This window comes from Leguminivora glycinivorella, chromosome 4 (assembly GCF_023078275.1).
Source record: "Leguminivora glycinivorella isolate SPB_JAAS2020 chromosome 4, LegGlyc_1.1, whole genome shotgun sequence".
NCBI classification, from domain to species: domain Eukaryota; kingdom Metazoa; phylum Arthropoda; class Insecta; order Lepidoptera; family Tortricidae; genus Leguminivora; species Leguminivora glycinivorella.
In genome coordinates, this window is record NC_062974.1 from 6,677,312 (window position 1) to 6,703,703 (window position 26,392).

At 35.4% G+C, this 26,392-nt stretch overlaps 2 long non-coding RNA genes across 2 annotated transcripts; both read right to left on the bottom strand.

Moving 5' to 3' along the window:
• Positions 1 to 17,729: 17,729 nt before the first annotated feature.
• On the bottom strand, positions 17,730 to 20,728 carry LOC125225804. The gene is made up of 2 exons (XR_007177023.1): positions 18,272 to 20,728; positions 17,730 to 18,179 (listed from the first exon to the last, which is right to left on the bottom strand). It is a non-coding gene; the product is annotated as an uncharacterized LOC125225804 (long non-coding RNA).
• A 3,695-nt stretch (positions 20,729 to 24,423) lies between these two features.
• LOC125225604 lies at positions 24,424 to 25,576 on the bottom strand. The gene is made up of 2 exons (XR_007176998.1): positions 24,966 to 25,576; positions 24,424 to 24,873 (listed from the first exon to the last, which is right to left on the bottom strand). It is a non-coding gene; the product is annotated as an uncharacterized LOC125225604 (long non-coding RNA).
• Between the last annotated feature and the right edge of the window lie 816 nt (positions 25,577 to 26,392).

A 26,392-nucleotide genomic window follows, 5' to 3' on the forward strand; every position in this document is an offset into this window, starting at 1 on the left:
CAGTTAGAGCAACAAGTGACAAATTACTGTTATCAAAACATTACTTTGTCTCATTTATGTGACCTTATTTCAAAGGGATGTTATGATAGCAGTACTACATTAGTAATTTTATTAGGAAATAGTCTTAATGTAGATAAGCTTAGCATAGATAAATTGATGTCCACACTAAATGTTATTGAAAAATCTGGTGTGGGGAAAATTATATTATGTGCACTACCTTATGCAGAAAATGTATCATATGACTATAATTGTAAGATAGCTTACTATAATTCTTTAATGTACCATGCCATAGCTGTTAATAAAAAGTACCATTTCTTTGACTTAAATAAATTCATTGAGCGCTTCATGCTAGCTCCACGGAAGGTATTTTTGCCAAAGAAATTATTTGTATATTTAGTGGAGTTATTGGCCTTCAATATTGAGCCAAATAGATGTAATAGTGTTATATATAAGTCTCAGTCAGCTGACAAAGCCAAGGACCCCATGCCTCATTTAAACTAGATTGTAAGACAGCGGAAAAACACCTGAATATGAACGTTGTTCACCAGAATATTCAGGGTTTTTCCAGCAAAGAATTAGAAGTAGGATTATTTTTAGATAGTAATAATGTTGAAGTTATGTGTATTACTGAACATTGGTTGAAACAAGAACAGTTGATATTTGATTATGTTAATTTTAAATTAGCTAGTTTTTTTGCCAGAAAATCTGCTGCTCATGGTGGCTCCCTTATTATTGTTAAAAATTGTATGAAGTGTAAAGAGCGCAAAGATGTTGTAAAATATTCCATAGAAAGAACTATAGAAATTTCATGTGTTGAATTAGACAGATATATTATTGTATGTGTTTATAGACCACCATCAGCTGACTTCAGCATATTTGAATCTACAATGGAAAATGTTCTGAATTTAGTATGCAAGGGCCAAAAACATGTTATTGTATGTGGAGATTTTAATGTTAACTTGCTCGAGTCATCTAGTAATACTGTTAAAATGTTCTGTTTGTTTAAATCATTTAATTTATTTAATTTATTTCTTGAACCTACCCGGGTAGGTGTGACTAGTGCAACATGCCTAGATAATATTTTTTGTAACTGTGAATGTATAGATAAGAAATTATTTAACTGTTTTCATTCCGATCACAGCGGCCAAAGGGCAGCTTTCTTAAACGTTATTCATGATACTCCACAAACAATAACATATAGACCCATTACTGGATCTCGCTTGGAATCATTCAAAAATGAAATTCTACATAGTTTGTCTATAATACCATTTTCGCATTATGACTGTAATCATTTGTATCAAGATGTTTTCAATGTAATTCTTAATCAATTTAATAACAATTTCAAAGTGAAATCTATTAGTGGGTCAAAAGTTAAAACAAAGTTTAGTGAATGGGCTACTGTAGGTATTCACAAAAGTAGAAAAAGACTTTATGAACTTTATGGTGAGAGAGAGCTGAACAAGAATTCAGAATTCCTGGACTATGTAAGAAACTACTCAAGAATCTTCAAGAAAGTGTGTTTAACTGCCAAGAAAAACTTTATTAGTTCTAAATTGAAAGTGTCGGACAACAAAGTGAAAACAACTTGGAGTATTATAAATAAAGAAGCTGGTAAATGTAAATCACGCGATTGTCAAGTCAACATTGTATCAGATAATCAACAAATAGTGTCGAACAGCGATGTTGCCTCGGCATTCGAAGATTATTTCTCAAATATAGCCGTTAACACCACAAAATGTTTACATTCTTCTGCGGCTCAAGCCCATTCATTACTTTGTGCTAATGTTAAGAAATGTAATAATTCATTTGAATTTAGTCAAGTAGACTCTGTAAATATTGTTAAAACATTCAAGTCACTCAATTTAAAGAAAACGGAAGACTTATGGGGAACATCAGTTAAAGTAATTAGTCATGTCATAGATATAATAGCACCTTACTTGGCCGTAATATATAATATTTCAATTTCACAAGGCACCTTTCCAGATCTTATGAAATGTAGCAAAGTCATACCGCTTTTTAAATCGGGTGATTCGAGTGATATAACCAATTTCCGTCCCATATCAATACTTCCTGTACTAAGTAAAGTCTTTGAGAAGCTAATGTTAAATGATCTACTGGGACACTTCAACAGACATAGATTACTTACAAGCAAACAGTTCGGTTTCACAAGGGGCCGTTCCACGACCGATGCTGCTTCGGTACTCATTAAACATATATATAATTTTTGGGAAAATTCTTGTGATGCAATTGGCATATTTTGTGATCTTTCAAAAGCCTTTGATTGTGTGGATCATGGAACGCTCATTTTGAAATTAGAACACTATGGTTTGTCTATAAATGCCCTAAACTTTATGTCTTCTTACCTTAGCAATAGAACACAAACAGTAGTTGTTAACAAAACTCGCTCTAGCGGGACTGTAGTCCAATTAGGAGTGCCACAAGGCTCAATTTTAGGTCCATTCCTGTTTTTGGTTTATATAAATGATTTGCCATGTATAGTGAAAAACTTTTGTGAAATAGTACTTTTTGCTGATGATACATCACTGCTTTTTAATGTTGACCGAAAATCTACGGATTACAATGTAATTAATAGCACGTTAGCTGATGTACTGCAGTGGTTTACTGTCAACAATTTACTTCTTAATTCTAAGAAAACCAAATGTATTCGATTTTCTCTGCCGAATGTTAAACCAATCGATACAAAAATACTTTTGAATGATGAATGCTTAGAGATGGTAGATACAACACTGTTTCTTGGTTTAACATTGGACAAAAATCTACAATGGAGTCCTCATATAAAGAAACTAGCAAGCAAATTAAGTTCAGCCGCATACGCCGTTAGGAGAATCAGGCAACTGACTAATGTTGAGACAGCTCGCCTAGTGTATCATAGTTATTTTCACAGTGTAATGTCATACGGTATTCTGGTTTGGGGCAAAGCAGCTGACATACAGACTATCTTTGTATTACAAAAGAGAGCCATTCGTTCTATTTACAACTTAGGAACACGTGAATCAGTAAGAGAACTCTTCAAAGAAATTAATATCTTAACTGTAGCTTCCCAATACATTTATGATAGTATAATTTATGTTGTTAAGAATTTAGACTGTTTCACTAAGAATTCTGATATCCATAATTATAACACTAGAAACAAAAATAAGCTTGCCATAAAGAAGTTTCGTGTCCGTAAAGTACAGAAGTCATTTGTTGGGCAATGCATTCATTTTTATAATAAGTTACCTGACACTGCTTTGAGATTACCCCTCCCAGCTCTTAAGAACTACTTAAAAAAATCATTGATGTTAAAGGCTTATTACAGAGTCGAGGACTATTTGACAGACAAACATGCATGGCCCGAACCAGAAACTACAAAAAACGAATAGCAATTAAAATAATTGTATTATGTATAGAGGACACAGTTCAGATAAGAAAGCACATCAAATATTTTATATTTTATGTTGTGTAGGTAAATTACATATTTAATGATATTGAGATTCATATTATCTTTTTCTTCTATGACAATTTGATATGTTTTCTCTGAAGAAGAACGACGTATTATTAAGCAATAATATAATTTATTGAAATTGATTTCCATAGAGTACCTAGTCTGTTCATATTCTTTGATGAATACTTTTGCATGTTAAATTGTATGTTGTTATTTAATGCATGTTAATTATAAGATGTAATGTTTTGAAAAGAAGTTGCCCGCCGAGTTTCTTGCCGGTCCCATAGTGGATACCCCCCTCCCAACTGAGGGGGGACTGAAATCTTCTCGAGGCTGAGGCGTAGGGTTAGAGCCGGCGTAGCTTTATTTGACGTTCATATGCGCATTGTAATATGCCTACTTGAAAAATAAATATTTCATTTTCATTTCATTTTCATTTCATTTTCATTTTCATTTCATTTTCATTTTCATTTTCATTTCATTTCATTTTCATTTTCGACTATTTCCTCCCTGGTTTTTGAAGATAGAGAAAAGATTGTTTTCAACACCGATTATTATTATTTGTATCTGTGTCGGGCCGATCGATTTTTTTGATAGTCTAATTTTTAAAGACGCTAGAGCCTATCAAAAATTTCCTAAAACGGCCTTTTCATTATGGCGTAAAAAAAGGTGTGATACTCAAGATTGGTAACAATTAGGCAAAAAAACTAAACGGTCCGACACAGATTACTTACTTCATTGTTATTCAGATTCTCAAACGTTCCGATTGATTAAGTTTTGAAGGAGGAAACAGTCGAGAGCGGAACCTCGATTTTAAAGATTTTTTCGCGATATCTTTTAACTGGGTTGTTCTTAATGGACATTTTTTTTCGATAAATCTAGTTAATAACACTTGTATTGGGTTGGCACAAAAGTAATGAGACACTTGGTTTACGTTTTATATTTTTTATTATTATTACAATACAAAAAGCTTAGTCGATGATGTAATCACCATTAGCATCTATGACTTCTTGCCAACGATCCGGCAAAGTTTGGATGCCTTTCGCCCAGAACTCTGATGGCTGTGCCTCGAAAAAGTTGTTCAACTCCACCTGTACATCATGGAAATCATTGAATTGTTTACCCCGCAAATGTCGCTTCAGGGCTCTAAACAAATGAAAGTCTGATGGTGCGAGGTCTGGAGAATAAGGTGGGTGGGGTATCGTCTCCCAGCCCAAGTTCTGCAGCTGTTGGCGAACGGTAGATGCGACATGAGGTCGAGCGTTATCATGTAGTAAAATTACAGTGGCTCGTCTTCGTCGTTTTTTCTTGATAGCAGAAGATAGTTCGGTGAGCTGTGTTGAATATTTGTTAGCGTTTACGGGCATTTCTCAGGAGGCGCGTTTTTACGTGTCCGAGGCAAAAAAGTCAGAACGGACTGTTCTAAAAATCTGAATTAAATTAGGCATAATCTTTAGCCTCTGTTCTATTTGGTACACCTTAACATTATTTATTTATTATTTGTATGATATGAGTAATAAAATATTAAATGCGAAAAATGACCGTCGGTGGGCGTGTCCCGCACTCAGAATTTGCAAAACAAAAAATCATAACTCAAAATGGAGTTGTTGATCGCAGTTGTTATAGATATTCACGTATAAGGTATTAGTTAACCCATCATATTTTCTGTATAAAAATAATATGTTAGCTAAACTCATCGAGTAAAGACAAATTTACCATGTGTCCCGGGCTAGTGACTGATTTCGGTGTAATTTTTTAAACATGACATTAATCTTACAAATTAGTAGATCAGGGACGTAGTAGCACAAATATAGTTAGTTTTAGCTATGGTTTAACCGTTCAGTGTAGAGGAGATGCAGTACCGTTTTATAAAGGGGACTTTTTGAAGGTTTCTCAGTCGTTCGCTGGGTTTGGTCCCATGTTTTTTAAGATTCGGTGGATCAATTTACTCCCACAGTTTAGGTCCATTTGTCGTTATGTAAGGTACTAACAAATCCTTGAAAGTATGTTATTACGTCATTATAACATCTCCTCTGTATCATTCATGCTATTGCAGTTATCTCCAAATAAAACCGGCCAAGAGCGTGTCGGGCCACGCTCAGTGTAGGGTTCCGTAGTTTTCCGTATTTTTCTCAAAAACTACTGAACCTATCAAGTTCAAAAGAATTTTCCTAGAAAGTCTTTATAAAGTTCTACATTTGTGATTTTTTTCATATTTTTTAAACATATGGTTCAAAAGTTAGAGGGGGGGGACGCACTTTTTTTTCCTTTAGGAGCAATTATTTCCGAAAATATTAATATTATCAAAAAACGATCTTAGTAAACCCTTATTCATTTTTAAATACCCATCCAAAAATATATCACACGTTGGGGTTGGAATGAAAAAAAATATCAGCCCCCACTTTACATGTAGGCGGGGTACCCTAATAAAACATTTTTTTCCATTTTTTATTTTTGCACTTTGTTGGCGTGATTGATATACATATTGGTACCAAATTTCAGCTTTCTAGTGCTTACGGTTACTGAGATTATCCGCGGACGGACGGACGGACGGACGGACGGACGGACGGACGGACGGACGGACAGACAGACATGGCGAAACTATAAGGGTTCCTAGTTGACTACGGAACCCTAAAAAGCTATAAAATTTGATATCAGTGGATTGATTTCCGTGGTTTCGGTGGATTTTTTGACCACCGATATCAAAAAAAGTGACCACCGACTTCGATTGCCACGTTGAAAACTGATTAAATGTTCATTATTTTCTAATATTTCATACTTAAATAGTAGGATATACCTTGTAAAAACATAGAACTATGTTTCTAAGCAAATTAAGCCACTCTATGGGTACAAAATTCTCTACTCGATAATGACTAGCATATTACCATGTTAAATTTTGTAAAATTGCGCGATTATGAGCCTTTTTACATGACCTGTCATCGAATTAAAATGAAAAATATCAATAAATTGAATAATAATTTATATATTAAGTTGAAATGTGGAATAATGTGTAAAAAATTGAATTCGGTGGGGCAAATTGATAACAGTGCCCATACATAATTTCGGTGATTTTAAAATGTCAGATTTCTTACAAACTATAAGGTTTTAATGGAGGCCTCCACCACCAATATTTTTTATATTTAGGCTAGATTTTAGTAAATTGACTGACATATCAATAAATAGTAAATAAAAATCACCACCGAAATCAGGCACCGAACGTCATCCCTGAGAACCGCCCTTACAGTTTCATTGTGTAATAGTTCATGAAACAGCATGCCTTGCGAGTCCCAGAAACAACAAATCAAAACTTTTAAGCGGTTCTTTTGACTCAGCTTCGATTGAGTTGGTGGCGTTTCTTCTCGAGGCAGCCAAAAAGCATGACGTGTATCGTTCTCATAATAAATCCATGATTCATCTCCCGTAATCAGATCAGTCAAAAACTCTTTACGTCGGGGTCGCAGCAAAAGTGATTGACAGATGGCGACACGGACTGCACGACTGGCGTCGGTAAGGATGTGCGGTACCCATCGAGCCAAAACTTTTCGATACCCAAGCTCATGCAGATGGTATTCCATAGCGTGGTGACTGCAGTTAAGTGCTTCCGCTAATTCACGAGTAGTAGCATCAGGATTCGACTGTAGTTCGCGGCGTAAATCGTCATCATTGAATGCAGGTGGTCGCCCTGAGCGTGACTGACTTTCAAGGCTCCTGTCTCCTGATTTAAAACGGTCAAACCATCTGGACACCGTGGCATGGCTTGTACTTCCAGCGGCCAATGCAGTGTTGATATTGTCAGCCGCAGCCCGCGCACTGTAGCCTAATAAGTACTCGTATAAGTAAAGTGTTCGAACTTGTCGCTCGTCCATTTTATTTCAATCTAACTAAACCAATCACGAGGGCGGCTTTATATAGGTACCCTCACATTAGAAGTACCTAGAATGTTCTACAACATACTAGAATATTATCGAAAACAATTAAGTTAAGAAAGGAAATGTATAGAGTTTTGTAGAGTGTGTCATTACTTTTGTGCCAACCCAATATATTTAACTAAAATTCCCAAATTGAAAGGGGGGCTCCTTTCCATTTTAGCATTTTCGCTCCTGTAGCGTCTTAAGTCCATTATTTTTGTATTGGGCCGACGTTTTTCATCATCTGGCGTAAGTACTTAGTGAGGGTTTTCATTTAATGTAGGATGCAAACGAGCAGTTGAATCGTCTAAGGGCCAGTTGCATCAACCACATTTGACAGACAAATCATCGTCACGCAGCGGACTTCTATGGAACTTCCCATACAATAACATTTAACGAACGCTTTAACGGTGACAGGCCCTAAGAATGGTAAGCGATAACCGTCGTCCATGGACATCCGCAATATCAGAAAGGTTGACAGATAATAAAGGTGCGCTGCAACCCTATAGGATAAGAATACCTATTTGAAAGTCGTACTTATTTTATTTTTATGTCATTTTTTGTTGACGCACTACTGTTTGCGTAGTATTTTATTCTACTATAATCTTCTTCACTGTGATCAAAACGTCGGGGTATTATAAGTTTGACGTGTCTGTCTGTCTGTATGTGTGTGTGTGTGTCTGTCTGTGATTTAGATTTAGTTTTTTTTTGTTTGAAAGCTGAGTTAGTCGGGAGTGTTCTTAGCCATGTTTCATGAAAATCGGTCCACTATGTCGGGGTTTTTTTTTCTTTTCAAAAAATTAATTTTGTGGCTAGGTTATATTACAATCAGTCTAATCGAATCTTAATAGCCAATAACCCACAGTTGTAGTGCGAAATGTTTTCACGGAAACTCACAAAAGTCACGAATGAAACCACTTTCGCTTCACTAATTCCCACAACTTTCCTCATACATGCTAGTCTGTTTCGAATACTTCAGTGTGCGTACCCGAATGCACAAAAGTTCACGATAATATCTCTTTCGTAGCTATCTATCTCTATTGCTCTTGCGTGTTGGTGCGACAGAGCCAGACTACATTTCTGCGGCGTTTCAGGGCCTGACCTGAAACAAGAACATATTAAAAATGAATGAATTATAAATTGAACTTTCGAGGCTATGGGTTAATTTCGAATAGCCTTCGCGTGTTTAGTTTAAACAAGTTACTAGTTCAGCTACAAAAGCTAACGAGCTTCGGCCAAGTTCAGGGTAGCCTGCCAAAGTCATAATCGATTACGCTTCGTCTAGCTACGACTCCCCCTGTTGCTCCTCGTAAGCTGGGTCCACACTTGTGACATGGCGACGGACCGGACTACGTGGCATCGAACAGGACATGTTACGCTAAATGTGGACGATCTAAGTTGTGCTGACACGATACGACGAAACGTTACGCGCGATTGCTATTCTTCCTTCCAATAATTGCTTGGGACGTAGTGGACCCACCGCCAGGACACGTCTTGACGTGATCCACTTCTATCCCGTGTCTGTCCCATGTCTGTGTCATCTGGCGTACTTCGATACGTGTAAAAATGCAAGTGTGGACGTGTCCTGGTCACGCGGACAATAGCGAACATCCTTTGAAAAAACCGACTTTCGATGGATCGGCTCGAAACACGTAACTTTAATGCGTGACAGTACACAGATCAGCGTCCACATTGGGACTAGTTATAGTCTAGAGCCAATTTGGCCACAAGTCGTCTCCTTCACGATTTTCGTCGACATCTCTTCTAAATACCTAAAACAGGTATGGATATGTTCCTCGTTCTCTCCAGATTACCAATTGACCTGTTTTAGTTTAAGGAGAGGGGGACGGGTCGAGAAAAAGGGGGGGAAAGATGGCGACCGACCATCATAGATATTTATTCACATCTCGAGTCCTATGGCACCAATCTGTTCGTGCGAGGTGTCATTTGAAAGCTTATTAAACCTACTTTAATTATTTTCAAATAACTATGCTCATAAAAGTAACCGTTTAGGAAATATTTGAAAATATGTGTTTTTTTATCGCGCATGAATTTCACAAGTACTAGTAAAAAATGCGTCTAACTCAATAAACAATAACTTTACAGCAATTGATGTTATTATAACATTTTCGCGTCTATTCATGCTCTTTCTAAAAATATAAGTTTCATTGGTATATGATAATATATAACCATGTAATTAAGAATTTTGTTTGGCAGGGGTTATCCTCCAGGTCGCATAAACGGGCGCTGACCGTAGTAAAGTATTCAATATTTTTGAGGTCTTATTTTACGGCTCCATATGTGAGAGGTATCGTTTGAAAGATAATTAAACGTACTATAATTGTTTACACATAACTATAGTATTAAAGGTAGCTGTTTACATAATATTTGAAAATATGTGTTTTTTATCGAGCATGAATAGCATAAGTACTGGTAAAAAATGCTTCTAAGTCAATAAACAATAACGTTACCGCAATTGATGTTATTATAAAATTTACACGACTATTCATGAGCTTTCTAAAAATATAAGTTTTATTGGTAAGTGATAATATAACCATTAAATTACGAATTTTGTTTCGTAGTGGTCACTCCGCCGGTCGCATAAAAATGAGCGCTGACCGTAGTAAAGTATTCAATATTTTTAAGTTCTTATTTTACGGATCCTTATGTAAGAGGTATCATTTGAAAGCAAATTAAACCTACTATAATTATTTTTGAATAACTATAGTCATAAAGGTAGCTGTTTACAAAATATTTGAAAACATGAGTTTTTTTTTCGAGCACGAGTTGCACATATGCAGTTAAAAAATGCTTCTAACTTAATAAACCATAACTTTACCGCAATTAATGTTATTATAAAATTTACGCGAAATTTCATGCGCTTTCTAAAAATATAAGTTTTATTGGTGTATGATAATATATGACCAAGTAATTACGAATTTGGTTTAGCAGGGGTCACTGCGCCCTGTCACGATATTGGGTGCTGACTGACCGTCGCCAAATTTTCTACGTTACTCAGATCCTATTTTACTGATAAATTTGTGAGAGGTATCATTTGAAAGCATATTATGCGTACTATCTTTATTTCTAATATTTCAAGTCGAAACTGTAGAAGTTTACAAAATATTTGATTAGTAATATATTTTACTGTGCATGAATAGCATTGGCATTGATAAGACACGCTTCTAGCTCAATAAATTATAGTTTGAATTTGTTCAGCTCACCTACTGCGCACCATCATATAAATGGATGTCCACCGTCGTTGCCTTTTTTCATGATTTTTCAGATTTTATTTCACTAATCGTATATTCATAATAAATATAATCTATCACGTATCGAATTTACTTATCTACTTAATTGATCAGTAAAATAAAATCTGTAAAATGATGAAAACATGAAGGCAACGGCGGTGGTCATCCGTTTATATGACGATTGACCGTGCGCAGTGGGTATGGTGGACAAATTAACATTAATTGTTTAAGCAAAACTAACAAAACTAATTTTTTGTAAAGCCCATACATTTTGCGGTTCATTTCGTTATTATATCAATTGCGGAAAAATATAATTTATTGAGCTAGAAGCATGTTTCACTCGTATCTGTGCGAATGCTATTCATATACAGTAAAAATACACATATTGTCAAATATTTTGTAAACTTCTACAATTACGACTAAAATTATTAAAAAGTAACGATAGTACGCATAATATGCTTTCAAATGATACCTCTCACAAATTGATCGCTAAAATAGGATCTGAGAAATACATAAAATTAGGCGATGGTTAGCACCTATTTACGTCACGGGGTGCAGTGACACCTGCTAAACCAAATTCGTAATTACTTGGTTGTATAATATCATACATCAATAAAACTTACATTTTTAGAAAGCATATGAAATGTCCTGTAAATCTTATCATAACATTATTTGCGGTAAAGTTATTGTTTATTGGTCATGCACCAAGATACAATCTAAAAAATTATGAAAACGGCAACGAAAATGGTCATCCATGTATATGACGGTGCGCAGTGAGTATGATGGATAAATTAACATTAATTGTTTATGCAATACTGACAAAACTTATTATTTGAAAAGGTCATACATTTCGCCGTTTATTTTGTTATTATATCAATTGCGGAAAAAATATAATTCATTGAGCTAGAAGCATGTTTTACTCACATCGGTTCCAATGCATATTTTCAAATATTTTGTTAGCTACTACAGTTACAACTAAAATTATTGAGAACTAATGATAGTACGCATAATATGCTTTCAAAAGATTCCTGTTAAATAAAATAGGATCTGAAAAATATAGAAAATGTGGCGACGGTCAGCATCCATACGTGACCGGGCGCTGTGGCCCCTACTTAACCATATTTGTAATTGCTTGGTTATATAATATCATACACCAATAAAACTTATGTTATTAGAAAGCGCACAAAATTCCGCGTAAATCTTATTATATAGCGTAAATCTAACATCAATTTCGGAAAAGTTGTTGTTTATTGATTAAGAAGCATTTTTTACCAGTAGGTACTTGTGCGACTCATGGTCTATAAAACACATATTTTCAAATATTTTCTAAACAGCTACCTTTATGATTATAGTTGTTTATAAAAAAATATAGTAGGTTTAATTAGCTTTGAAACGATACCTCTCGCATATGGATCCGTAAAATAGGACCTCAAAAATATTGAATACTTTACTACGGTCAGCGCCCATTTCTGCGACCGGGCAGAGTGACTCCTGCTAAACCAAATTCATAATTACATGGTTATATATTATCATATACCAATGAAACTTATATTTTTAGAAAGAGCATAAATAGACGCGAAAATGTTATAATAACATCAATTGCGGTAAAGTTATTGTTTATTGAGTTAGACGCATTTTTTACTAGTAGTTGTGCAATTCATGCGCGATAAAAAAATACATATATTCAAATATTTCGTAAACGGTTAGGTTTATGAGTATAGTTATTTATAAATAATTAAAGTAGGTTTAATAAGCTTTCAAACGACACCTTGCACGAACAGATTGGTGCCATAGGACTCGAGATGTGAATAAATATCTATGATGGTCGGCCGCCATCTTTCTCCCCCCTTTTTCTCAACCCGTCCCCCCCTCCTTAAACTAAAACAGGTCAATTCGTAATCTGGAGATAACGAGGAACACATCGATACCTGTTTTAGGTATTTAGAAGAGATGTCGACGACTTTTTGTAAAAGAGGTCGTTTGGTCCCTGACTATTAGTAGATCGTAACCTCATACGTTGTCCTGACAGTTATCCTGTGTCCGGGAGTTTCTTCCAGTGTTCGGAATGGATTGTGCCGTACTGCTTGTAACAAATTGTTCGCGTAACAAAAGACGTCCACATTAACGGTACTGACACGTGTTCGTGATACGGTCACGGGATAATGTTCGGTAAATTGTCACAAGTGTGGACCCAGCTTAAAGTGGCTTGACAGAGCCACTGCGTTTCAATAGCCATGTAGTGTCAATGATTGTCACTACGGCTAGGTCGGTGGGCTTTTGTTTTTTTAACACTTTCGAAACCGGGCTCTACGCGGCGCTACGACATTTTCGCTACATACGGGGAAACCCATGTAATCGGCTACGCTTCTACGAGCGGTGTGCCCGACAGTCGGGTTCTTGGTAGCGAAAGTGTTAAATTTTACAGTATGAAGTTTACGTGAATTACAAAAATATTTTAATTATTGTTATTTGACTACCGTCCAATATACATTCCGTTTTCAAATTAATTAGCGTATTGCGTTTCGTGCATTTATTTTGTTTTGCACAAAGCAAATTCCTAAAAAAGTAATATTTAAATTAGTTTTTGTTTAAATTTCCTGTAGAATAACGAAACGTAAATATAACGTTAAATTTATTTATCCTTATCTTAAACTAAATTCGAAACCTTACACTTCCAATTCGAATAAAAATAGCACAAGTAAAAAGGACAAGTCAAAATTAAATTTCACAGCTATATTTAAGTCTTCGCCACTCACTTCGTAATTATTTTACCTGCTACGCTCTGACTTAAATTTTGCAAAAGATTCTCCCAAATGACTTTTTAGCATACCGTAAGAAGTCACAAAAACAATTCACATTCTTAATACCTACAAAATATGAATGAAATATTAAATAATAGATAAATAGTCTAGTGAAAAAGACGTTAGTCCCGAAAGCTAGAGACCTGGGTTCAATTCCTGGCTCGCCCGCTGCCGAGTTTCGTCCCTTTGTTATTTTGTGTAGGAACAGGAACCCTATGACATTTATTCCAGTTTATGTTTCATGTTGCGGAGCGGTAGCACTTGAACGGCCCGACCACGACATTGGTCTAAGCGCGACAACGGTGAGCGGCAGCCATACGTGCGAATGAAAAGTACCATCGCTCTATCTCGCTCCAATGTATGGCCGCCTCTCACCGCTGTCGCGCTTAGACCAATGTCGTGGCCAGGCCGTAATTCTTTTAAAAACAAGGGAGGATATCGTGATGATATTGTGAGATACTTTTAAATTATACTATTAAAATGATTGACGACGAATGATTATTAATTATACATAATAAAACTATTTGGGATCACCTATTTGTGACGTCAAAATGATGTCATCGGCATAAAAGTACAGGCTCTGCTGACCAAGCAGTTACTCCGCATCGCTAGCTAGCTCCTAAACGGATGAACCGATTTGGAACTTAAACCGATCGATTGGGAACTTGTTGCTAACGGCAAAGTATAATATTATACCTATCCTAACCATTATTAATTATTAATTTCAGTTACACGTAGAATTTATTTTGTAAAGAGCTTATTTATTTTTAAGATCAGATAACAGTTTACATTTATTATATCCTGATGAACAATATTAAACCATTAACAAGACATGTAATTAAAATGTTATGTTTGCCTGCCTGCTGATTTGTGTCGTATATGACATGAACGTGATATTTTTGGTATCATGGTGTCAAAGAATGACAAGCAAAAATTGGTTTCAACCAGTAAGTTACTTAGTCATATAATATTCTTCTTTGAGTTCTGTAGGTGTTTTATTAAGAATTATATAATAGATATAATTAAACTTTAAAATTTTAATGTTGATTAGCAAGTCCAGCTTTTTTGAACTTTCGTTACCTACTCAGGTTTCGTTACGGGGCATTAAATCCCCAAATTTTTTTTCAGTTCTTAATAGAAATACTTTTTATTAATCGAACATCTATGTAAGTATATAAGCATTTATTTATTATACTAGCTTTTACCCGCGGCTTCGCCCGCATAATAAAAGTATTCATTAATATTTTCATTTGGATCCGTAGGGACCGTAGGTTTCTCTGTAGGTATATTTATCTGCGATTATTTCGATTGCACATAATACTTTTGCTTGCAATGATTGTAGAAATATTACACATCGACCACAGCGTAGGTAATTCTATATACGCTGGGGAAACCTTTATAAACATCCCACATAGCCCGTATTTCGACACTATGATTGGTGGGTAAAAAGTACTTTTTTCTATTATCCCTTACAATTTTTTACATTTTGCTTATACTTATCGCAAACGTAATCTTCAAGCAAGCAAACAACGATCGTCTTAGAGCACATTGATTGTAAGAGACCGCCGACCGATTATCCGTATCCCTCTAACGATACCCATATTATCCGTATCCGTATCCGTATCCATATCCGTATCCGTATCCGTATCCGTATCCGTATCCGTATCCGTATCCGTATCCGTATCCGTATCCGTATCGCTATCGCTATCGCTATCGCTATCGCTATCGCTATCGCTATCCCTATCGCTATCCCTATCGCTATCCCTATCGCTATCCCTATCGCTATCCCTATCGCTTTCCCTATCGCTATCCCTATCGCTATCCCTATCCCTTATCAAGATGTTTAATGATATAACACTTTAAGTTCTCGCGCTTTGTACACATATTTAAAGTCACATACAGGTCGAACGCGATTAATTAACATTATTTTCACCTTTTTTCCCAACGTTTCGGCCAGGTTGCACTGGCCGTGGTCGCGGAAGACTGACGTCCCAGCAAAATGTCACCGGAGATGTAAACAACACAAAACTACCCGATATTAATTTATATAAATGTTCGGGATAGACAAATAAATATAATCTACCCGCTTTTAGTTAATGTTTATTTCCCACCATGTTTATTTTAAAGGTAAAAATAATAATCGATGGAATCAGGCGTTACTTTGCGGAAATCCATGTTAATCGTAAACTAGAACTTTCCTTTGCTAATCCGCGAATAGATAACGTGCAAGTCAATCAGTGCTAACCTGTTATAATTACTTGCGTATTTTTTACATGCAATTAATTTTCCCACCCTCCCACCGCAAAAATAAAAATAAATACGCAAATAAATATAACAACCCACCACCAAAAATACAAAACTCGACACGTGTTTCGCCTCTCTACGAGGCATCCTCAGGAGCTGATGTTGACGGTCCGAAGTCCCGCAACTGACTGATCGTCCCCAGAATGGTCGGCCATATTTATACTTTGTATAAATATGGCCGACCATTATGGTATGGTTTGTATATGTGTGTTGTTTGTTTGTTTGTTGTTTTTTTGTGTTTTGTTGTTGTTTGTTTGAATTTTTCCATCTAACTTGCTTGGTAGGGGGGGTGGACAAAGTATAAATATGGCCGACCATTCTGGGGACGATCAGTCAGTTGCGGGACTTCGGACCGTCAACATCAGCTCCTGAGGATGCCTCGTAGAGAGGCGAAACACGTGTCGAGTTTTGTATTTTTGGTGGTGGGTTGTTATATTTATTTGCGTATTTATTTTTATTTTTGCGGTGGGAGGGTGGGAAAATTAATTGCATGTAAAAAATACGCAAGTAATTATAACAGGTTAGCACTGATTGACTTGCACGTTATCTATTCGCGGATTAGCAAAGGAAAGTTCTAGTTTACGGTAAAAATAATGTTAATTAATCGCGTTCGACCTGTATGTGACTTTAAATATATGTTTTATGATTTCTTATCAAGTGCTAAAATATAAAGTTTCATGGTTTTATCATGTAAAATTAAGAAATCCCATACAAACTTTCAACCTCTTTTTCAACCCCTTCATCCCTTTTTTTCGAAATAAAAAGTAGCCTATGTTCTGTCTCAGGGTCTAAAGATTGTCTGTTCCAAATTTCATCAAAATCGGTTGCGTGGTTTAAGCGGGAAAGCGTAACAGACAGACAGACAGACAGAGTTACTTTCGCATTTATAATATTACTAGCTTTTACCCGCGGCTTCGCCCGCGTAATAAAAGTATTCATTAAGATTTTCATTTGGATCCGTAGGGACCGTAGACTTCTCTGTAGGTATATTTATCTGCGATTATTTCGATTGCACATAATACTTTTGCTTGCAATGATTGTAGAAATATTACACATCGACCACAGCGTAGGTAATTCTATATACGCTGGGGAAACCTTTATAAACATCCCACATAGCCCGTATTTCGACACTATGATCGGTGGGTAAAAAGTACTTTTTTCTATTATCCCTTACAATTTTTTACATTTTGCTTATACTTATCGCAAACGTAATCTTCAAGCAAGCAAACAACGATCGTCTTAGAGCACATTGATTGTAAGAGACCGCCGACCGATTATCCGTATCCCGCTAACGATACCCATATTATCCGTATCCGTATCGCTATCGCTATCCCTATCCCTATCGCTATCCCTATCGCTTTCTCTATCGCTATCCTTATCGCTATCCCTATCCCTATCCCTATCCCTTATCAAGATGTTTAATGATATAACACTTTAAGTTCTCGCGCTTTGTACACATATTTAAAGTCACATACAGGTCGAACGCGATTAATTAACATTATTTTTACCTTTTTTCCCAACGTTTCGGCCAGGTTGCACTGGCCGTGGTCGCGGAAGACTGACGTCCCAGCAAAATGTCACCGGAGATGTAAACAACACAAAACTACCCGATATTAATTTATATAAATGTTCGGGGTAGACAAATAAATATAATCTACCCGCTTTTAGTTAATGTTTATTTCCCACCATGTTTATTTTAAAGGTAAAAATAATGTTAATTAATCGCGTTCGACCTGTATGTGACTTTAAATATATGTTTTATGATTTCTTATCAAGTGCTAAAATATAAAGTTTCATGGTTTTATCATGTAAAATTAAGAAATCCCATACAAACTTTCAACCTCTTTTTCAACCCCTTCATCCCTTTTTTTCGAAATAAAAAGTAGCCTATGTTCTGTCTCAGGGTCTAAAGATTGTCTGTTCCAAATTTCATCAAAATCGGTTGCGTGGTTTAAGCGGGAAAGCGTAACAGTGTTACAATTTTGGGGATTACCTAAGGGTAAATAAAGTAAACTAGGTATTTATATAGAAAATAACTTTTTAATTAACTTACTTTTTGAAAATAATTTCGAAAGTAATAATACACTACTTAGTAACGCCTAACTGGTAGGCAATGAAACTACCCTTATTATAAATTATATCGCTAGCTCAGTCTATTTACTTAAAAAAAAAAAACAAATACCTAAAATTTAGAGCATAGGGGTGAGTCAGTAGTTCTGGTACTGGAAGACCGGGTAAAAGGTAAATTATTAATTAAAAAATTAATTTATGTTGGGCGCCTTTTTTAAAAAATAAACGAGGAACGCTCTGACCTTGGGGGACGTCTAACCGAATTGAGGAGAGGTGGCCGCTGCAGCCACGGAATGGGAGCTCTTCCATACCGATCGCCACAGCCTCCTGTCCACCGGTCCAGGCTCGGGAAGCATCAGCTCTGCTCTGTCTTCGAACGTTAACCTCCAAATCTGAGGACCTGAAATAGGTTTAAAAAAAAACAATGACCCTGAGGCTTCCACCAACCCTTAGCGAGGGTTAAAATATTACTCGAACGAATGTGAAACGTACCCATTCCAGAAAAGAAGCCGGCTTGTGGTTCCGTGCAATCATGTCAATGGAAGGGGTCCTCAGTAATTTTATAAAAATAAAATCATCTGAAAATAATGGACACAAGAATTAGCACTGAACGTAACACAACAAACTGCATTCGAATATGGAAGAAAATACTTACGATTATGCGATTAATTCGCGATTTAAAAATTAGAATGTGGCGCATTGGCCCTGAAGAATTTGAAAACCACCCGTCTACATCCTTTCCAATATGCAAAGTGTCGGCTGACAGCTCGGCCCACAGATACGTGACGAGATGCATTCGCCTATAGACAACAACTTTAACTTCTGTCTTAAAGAGGGTAATAAAATATTTCCAAAAAGGAACGAAAACTAACAATACAATAATAAATTGAGTTTTATTTTCAATAAATGAAAATTCAAAAGGGATTTTGGAAGGAAATAAATTAACGACGATCGACACGCCATCTTTTGTCATTCTAGCTAACAGCAAACTGGGTTATCAATACAATCCTGCCGATAGATGGCTCTGCCTGTACGAAACCAATAGTTACTTGAGTATAATATCAGCTAAATAAAAATATACCTACGAGGTTTGAAAAAATATTGTTACAGTACTCCCCTCCCCAGAGAAAATTTTGACGCAGGCAAAATTTTGAGCTGGTCCCCAGCTCCAAACTACAGGAAATATGGGTAATATAACAGCTACAACTCGAAATCTATAATCGATAACAAAAAAACCATCCAAATCGAACCCACGCACTAAACCAGATAAGAATAGCCCCTTTTTTTTTTTTAGGTAAATTACTACATTACGTCGCATCGTCTATATTTCTTGGCGGCACAGCGAGCTATACCAGACAGCGGGCTGTACGTCCAAGCGATATAACGGAAGACGGCTTATAGCTAAATGAAATTTCCCTAACAAATATCGGTGACAGCTAAGAATACAAAGAACAGACAATAACACCAGAACAACGAAGCGTATATACCGGCTGCGTCTATGTACGACACAAGACGGAACGTTTCGACACAACATTAGACATAAGTACAAGGGTTGACTGTACAGACCGCGTCTCAGGCGACGCAAGTCTGTCGGTCCGACAACACAAAAGAACGCCAACGTTCACGCATATGATTTAAGTCATATCGCAAAGCATCAACAAGGGTACAACACTGCTATTAAGAATTCTCCGTTTAAATCCGCAAGAATCCGACCAGCCAGTGAAGCTGAAATGCTGGTTTAAAACGCCAGCACCCAGAAAACTACGTGAAGAGAACTTTTAAATCGTCCACTCACCACCAAACATCGAAAAGGTAATACTTGTGTACGGACGTATTAGTACCATCCGGACACAATGTACTTAACTCCCACTTCAAACACATAAAGAAAACGCCTACTATACATCAAAACAAAAAAACTACCTATCACCGATAACTGCTAATAAATGAATACCTACTCCTTAACGTAACAACAATATGGAAAAACTTGTGTTAAATCTAACCCACCGGAAAGTAGGTAATAAAGATAACGCCTCGTAAACAACTTAGATCACGATCACTTTCACAACAAAATATTTATTCTAAAGTATTCTCAACCACAAAGGAAACCCACGAATAATATTAAATGTGCACGCTGGACTAATTTAAACAATAAAAGGTCCAAACGATCACCCAATTATTTAAATATAAAAGTTAGGTTAAATTATTATTTTTAACATTTTTTAGAATCACCCTGTATGCTCTTTACATGTTTAACTTTATGTAGTAAAACTCAATTAAAATACCTACATAAATATTTGTACTAAATTTACAACATCAAACTTCAATATCGTTAAGGAAGGAAGAATAAAATAGGTAATTTAGAAAACAAGACACCAATTCTTACGACTGGCTGTAGGTACTTTAAATTACTTCAACTATTATCATTAGGTAAGAACTATGAACAATTAAAATTAACCACCTTCTAGAAAAAGAGTAGGTATGTAGTCTAGTTAAATACAATGTAAAATAAATTTAATTTGCTAATCACACCTTTCACATCAAAATGTAAAAAAAAATCCTCATTTACGAATTACAAAATGCAGTAGGTACCAAGCGTGTGGTACTATTTAGAATTAAATACAAGCATAACTTCTTACTTTTCACTAAAATAAAGAGACAAAATGGTTTTGTAGGTATATATAGTACTGTTGGCAATGAATAAAAATAACCAGATTTGGTACCCACCAACTAACAAGAGGTAATAATTATCTATATGGTACTATACATTTAACACACAAAGAAAGTACGGAACGAAAGTAAATACGGAAACCTTTCCTTTATTTTTAGTAAGGAATTTGTTATTTAAAGTAATGTTTAACATTGATTTTGCCAACAATCTTAGGTAGGTATGTAAATAATCTCTAATACTATGTTTAAGAAAATTATTAAATAGGTAAGCAACTAACGGTCTTCCAGCCTGATAGTCAGGGACCAAACGACCTCTTTTGCAAAAAGTCGTCGACATCTCTTCTAAATACCTAAAACAGGTCTGGATGTGTTCCTCGTTCTGTCCAGATTACGAATTGACCTGTTTTAGTTTAAGGAGGGGGGGACGGGTTGAGAAAAAGGGGGAAGAAAGATGGCGGCCGACCATCATAGATATTTATTCACATCTCGAGTCCTATGGCACCAATCTGTTCGTGCGAGGTGTCATTTGAAAGCTTATTAAACCTACTTTAATTGTTTTTAAATAACTATACTCATAAAAGTAACCGTTTACGAAATATTTTAAAATATGTGTTTTTTATCGCGCATGAATTGCACAAGTACTAGTAAAAAATGCGTCTAACTCAATAAACAATAACTTTACCGCAATTGATGTTATTATAAATTTTTTGCATCTATTCATGCTCTTTCTAAAAATATAAGTTTCATTGGTATATGATAATATATAACCATGTAATTACGAATTTGGTGTAGCAGGAATCACTCTGCCCGGTCGCAGAAATGGGCGCTGACCGTAGTAAAGTATTCAATATTTTTGAGGTCCTATTTTACGGATCCATATGCGAGTGGTATCGTTTTAAAGCTAATTAAATCTACTATATTTTTTTATAAATAACTATAGTCATTAAGGTAGCTGTTTAGAAAATATTTGAAAATATGTGTTTTATAGACCATGAGTCGCACAAGTACCTACTGGTAATAAATGCTTCTTAATCCATAAACAACAACTTTTCCAGAATTGATGTTAGTATATAATTTACGTGGAATTTCATGCGCTTTCTAATAACATAAGTATTATTGGTGTATGATATTATATAACCAAGTAATTACAAATTTGGTTAAGTAGGAGCCACAGCGCCCGGCCACGTATGAATGCTGACCGTCGCCAAATTTTCTATATTTTTCAGATCCTATTTTATTGAACAGGAATCTTTTGAAAGTATATTATGCGTACTATCATTATTTCTCAATAATTTTAGTTGTAACTGTAGTAGCTAACAAAATATTTGAAAATATGCATTGGAACCGATGTGAGTAAAACATGCTTCTAGCTCAATGAATTATATTTTTCCGCAATTGATATACTAACAAAATAAACGCCAAAATTACCTTAAACCTTTTCAAATAATAAGTTTTGTCAGTATTGCATAAACAATTAATGTTAATTTATCCATCATACTCACTGCACACCGTTATATACATGGATGACCATTTTCGTTGCCGTTTTCATAATTTTTAAGATTGTATCTTAGTGCATGACGCATGACCAATAAACAATAACTTTACCGCAAATAATGATATTATAAGATTTACAGGACATTTCATGTGCTTTCTAAAAATATAAGTTTTATTGATGTATGATATTATACAACCAAGTAATAACGAATTTGGTTTAGCAGGTGTCACTGCACCCCCGTGACCGTGACGTAAATAGGTGCTAACCGTCGCCTAATTTTATGTATTTCTCAGATCCTATTTTAGCGATCCATTTGTGACAGGTATCATTCGAAAGAATATTTTACGTACTATCGTTACTTTTTAATAATTTTAGTCGTAATTGTACAAGTTTACAAAATATTTGACAAAAAGTGTATTTTTACTGTATATGAATAGCATTCGCACTGATACGAGTGAAACATGCTTCTAGCTCGATAAATTATATTTTTCCGCAATTGATATAATAACGAAATGAATCGCAAAATGTATGGTCTTTACAAAAAATGAGTTTTGTTAATTTTGCTTAAATATTTAATGTTAATTTGTCCACCATACCCACTGCGCACGGTCAATCGTCATATAAACGGATGTCCACCGCCGTTGCCTTAATTTTTTCATCATTTTACAGATTTTATATTCGATACGTGATAAATTGGGTATATTTATTGTAAATATAGATCAGTGAAATAAAATCTGAAAAATCATGAAAAAAGGTAACGACGGTGGACATCCATTTATATGATGGTGCGCAGTAGGTGAGCTGAACAAATTAAAATTAATTATTTATGCAATACAAACCAAACTTATTTTTTGTGTAAGTAATTTTCCGTTTATTTTGTTATTATATCAATTGCGGAAAACTATAATTTTTTGACCTAGAAGCGTGTCTTATCAATGCCAATGCTATTTTTGCACAGTAAAATACACATATTACTAATCAAATATTTTGTAAACTTCTACAGTTTCGACTTGAAGTATTAAAAATAAAGATAGTACTTATAATATGCTTTCAAATGATACCTCTCACAAATTTATCAGTAAAATAGGATCTGAGTAATGTAGAAAATTTTGCGACGGTCAGTCAGCACCCAATATCGTGACAGGCCGCAGTGACCCCTGCTAAACCAAATTCGTATTACTTGGTCATATATTATCATACATCAATAAAACTTACATTTTTAGAAAGCGCATGAAATTTCGCGTAAATTTTATAATAACATTAATTGCAGTAAAGTTATGGTTTATTAAGTTAGAAGCATTTTTTATCTGTATATGTGCAACTCATGCTCGAAACAAAAACTCATGTTTTCAAATATTTTGTAAACAGCTACCTTTATAACTATAGTTATTCAAAAATAATTATAGAAGGTTTAATTTGCTTTCAAATGATACCTCTTACATATGGATCCGTAAAATAGGAACTTAAAAATATTGAATACTTTACTACGGTCAGCGCTCATTTATGCGACCGGCAGAGTGACCACTACGAAACAAAATTCGTAATTTCATGGTTATATTATCACTTACCAATAAAACTTATATTCTTAGAAAGCTCATGAATAGTCGCGTAAATTTTATAATAACATCAATTGCGGTAACGTTATTGTTTATTGACTTAGAAGCATTTTTTACCAGTACTTGTGCGATTCATGCTCGATAAAAAACACATATTTTCAAATATTTTGTAAACAGCTACCTTTATGACTATAGTTATGTGTAAACAATTATAGTAGGTTTAATTATCTTTCAAACGATACCTCTCACATATGGATCCGTAAAATAAGACCTCAAAAATATTTAATACTTTACTACGGTCAGCGCCCGTTTATGCGACCTGGAGGATAACCCCTGCCAAACAAAATTCTTAATTACATGGTTATATATTATCATATACCAATGAAACTTATATTTTTAGAAAGAGCATGAATAGACGCGAAAATTTTATAATAACATCAATTGCGGTAAAGTTATTGTTTATTGAGTTAGACGCATTTTTTACTAGTACTTGTGCAATTCATGCGCGAAAAAAAAGCACATATTTTTAAATATTTCGTAAACGGTTACTTTTATGAGTATAGTTATTTAAAAATAATTAAAGGAGGTTTAATAAGCTTTCAAATGACACCTTGCACGAACAGATTGATGCCATAGGACTCAAGATGTGAATAAATATCTATGATGGTCGGTCGCCATCTTTCCCCCCCTTTTTCTCGACCCGTCCCCCCCTCCTTAAACTAAAACAGGTCAATTCGTAATCTGGAGAGAACGAGGAACATATCCATACCTGTTTTAGGTATTTAGAAGAGATGTCGACGAAAATCGTGAAGGAGACGACTTGTGGCCAAATTGGCTCTAGACTATGAACTCTCTAAAGCCACACGTAGGGCTGCCAATGTTACAATTTTGGGGATTACCTAAGGGTAAATAAAGTAAACTAGGTATTTATATAGAAAATAACTTTTTAATTAACTTACTTTTTGAAAATAATTTCGAAAGTAATAATACACTACTTAGTAACGCCTAACTGGTAGGCAATGAAACTACCCTTATTATAAATTATATCGCTAGCTCAGTCTATTTACTTAAAAAAAAAAACAAATACCTAAAATTTAGAGCATAGGGGTGAGTCAGTAGTTCTGGTACTGGAAGACCGGGTAAAAGGTAAATTATTAATTAAAAAATTAATTTATGTTGGGCGCCTTTTTTAAAAAAATAAACGAGGAACGCTCTGACCTTGGGGGACGTCTAACCGAATTGAGGAGAGGTGGCCGCTGCAGCCACGGAATGGGAGCTCTTCCATACCGATCGCCACAGCCTCCTGTCCACCGGTCCAGGCTCGGGAAGCATCAGCTCTGCTCTGTCTTCGAACGTTAACCTCCAAATCTGAGGACCTGAAATAGGTTTAAAAAAAAACAATGACCCTGAGGCTTCCACCAACCCTTAGCGAGGGTTAAAATATTACTCGAACGAATGTGAAACGTACCCATTCCAGAAAAGAAGCCGGCTTGTGGTTCCGTGCAATCATGTCAATGGAAGGGGTCCTCAGTAATTTTATAAAAATAAAATCATCTGAAAATAATGGACACAAGAATTAGCACTGAACGTAACACAACAAACTGCATTCGAATATGGAAGAAAATACTTACGATTATGCGATTAATTCGCGATTTAAAAATTAGAATGTGGCGCATTGGCCCTGAAGAATTTGAAAACCACCCGTCTACATCCTTTCCAATATGCAAAGTGTCGGCTGACAGCTCGGCCCACAGATACGTGACGAGATGCATTCGCCTATAGACAACAACTTTAACTTCTGTCTTAAAGAGGGTAATAAAATATTTCCAAAAAGGAACGAAAACTAACAATACAATAATAAATTGAGTTTTATTTTCAATAAATGAAAATTCAAAAGGGATTTTGGAAGGAAATAAATTAACGACGATCGACACGCCATCTTTTGTCATTCTAGCTAACAGCAAACTGGGTTATCAATACAATCCTGCCGATAGATGGCTCTGCCTGTACGAAACCAATAGTTACTTGAGTATAATATCAGCTAAATAAAAATATACCTACGAGGTTTGAAAAAATATTGTTACAACAGACACAGACAGACAGACAGACAGAGTTACTTTCGCATTTATAATAGTATAGTAGTATTAGTAGTATGGATATATCGTTGTCTGAGTACCCACAATACAAGCCTTCTTGAGCTTACCGTGGGCCTCAGTCAATATGTGTAAGAAGGTCCTATAATATTTATTTATTTTATTTATTTAACAATGATTAGGCACCTGTCAAATTCCTATACAAGTCGATATCCATTTGTGTTTCAGGATTAGGTTCGCCCTTCGAGTAGTGTAGCAAAACCAAAATAATACTCAGAATTAGTTACGGCGAATTCCTTCAGTAAATATTGCACTTTTTACATAGCGTTTATTTTAAAAATTTGGTTTTACTCCAAAATCCAAATCTATACAGTTTTAGATCAATTCATTACACGTTTGAGGGCAATAATTCATGTACCTATGTGAAAAATTCTCAGATAAATTTCTAAGTTTCGTTACGTAACGAAACTAAGAATTAGCTTTTTCCATACCTACTGATAGACGCTTTTATTTTATCAGTTGCGTTACAAATTCATCAGTTTCATTGCGAAATCCAAAAGGTACAAATTTTCTGCGATTGACCCTTGACCCATTTTATTTTTAATACTGAATGATCAATATTACTTAATACCGCATATAAACAAGAACCGCTCTGTCAAAACCAGGCACACGCTTGGCTGGTTCTTTAATTTCAATCCCGGCCTCTATTACGTGAGGGGTATTCGGACAATTTTTCACTCGCCAACGCTTCCGACCTCTGGAGAGAACGGGCTGCTATGCCGAGGTCCGATATTGTGAGATG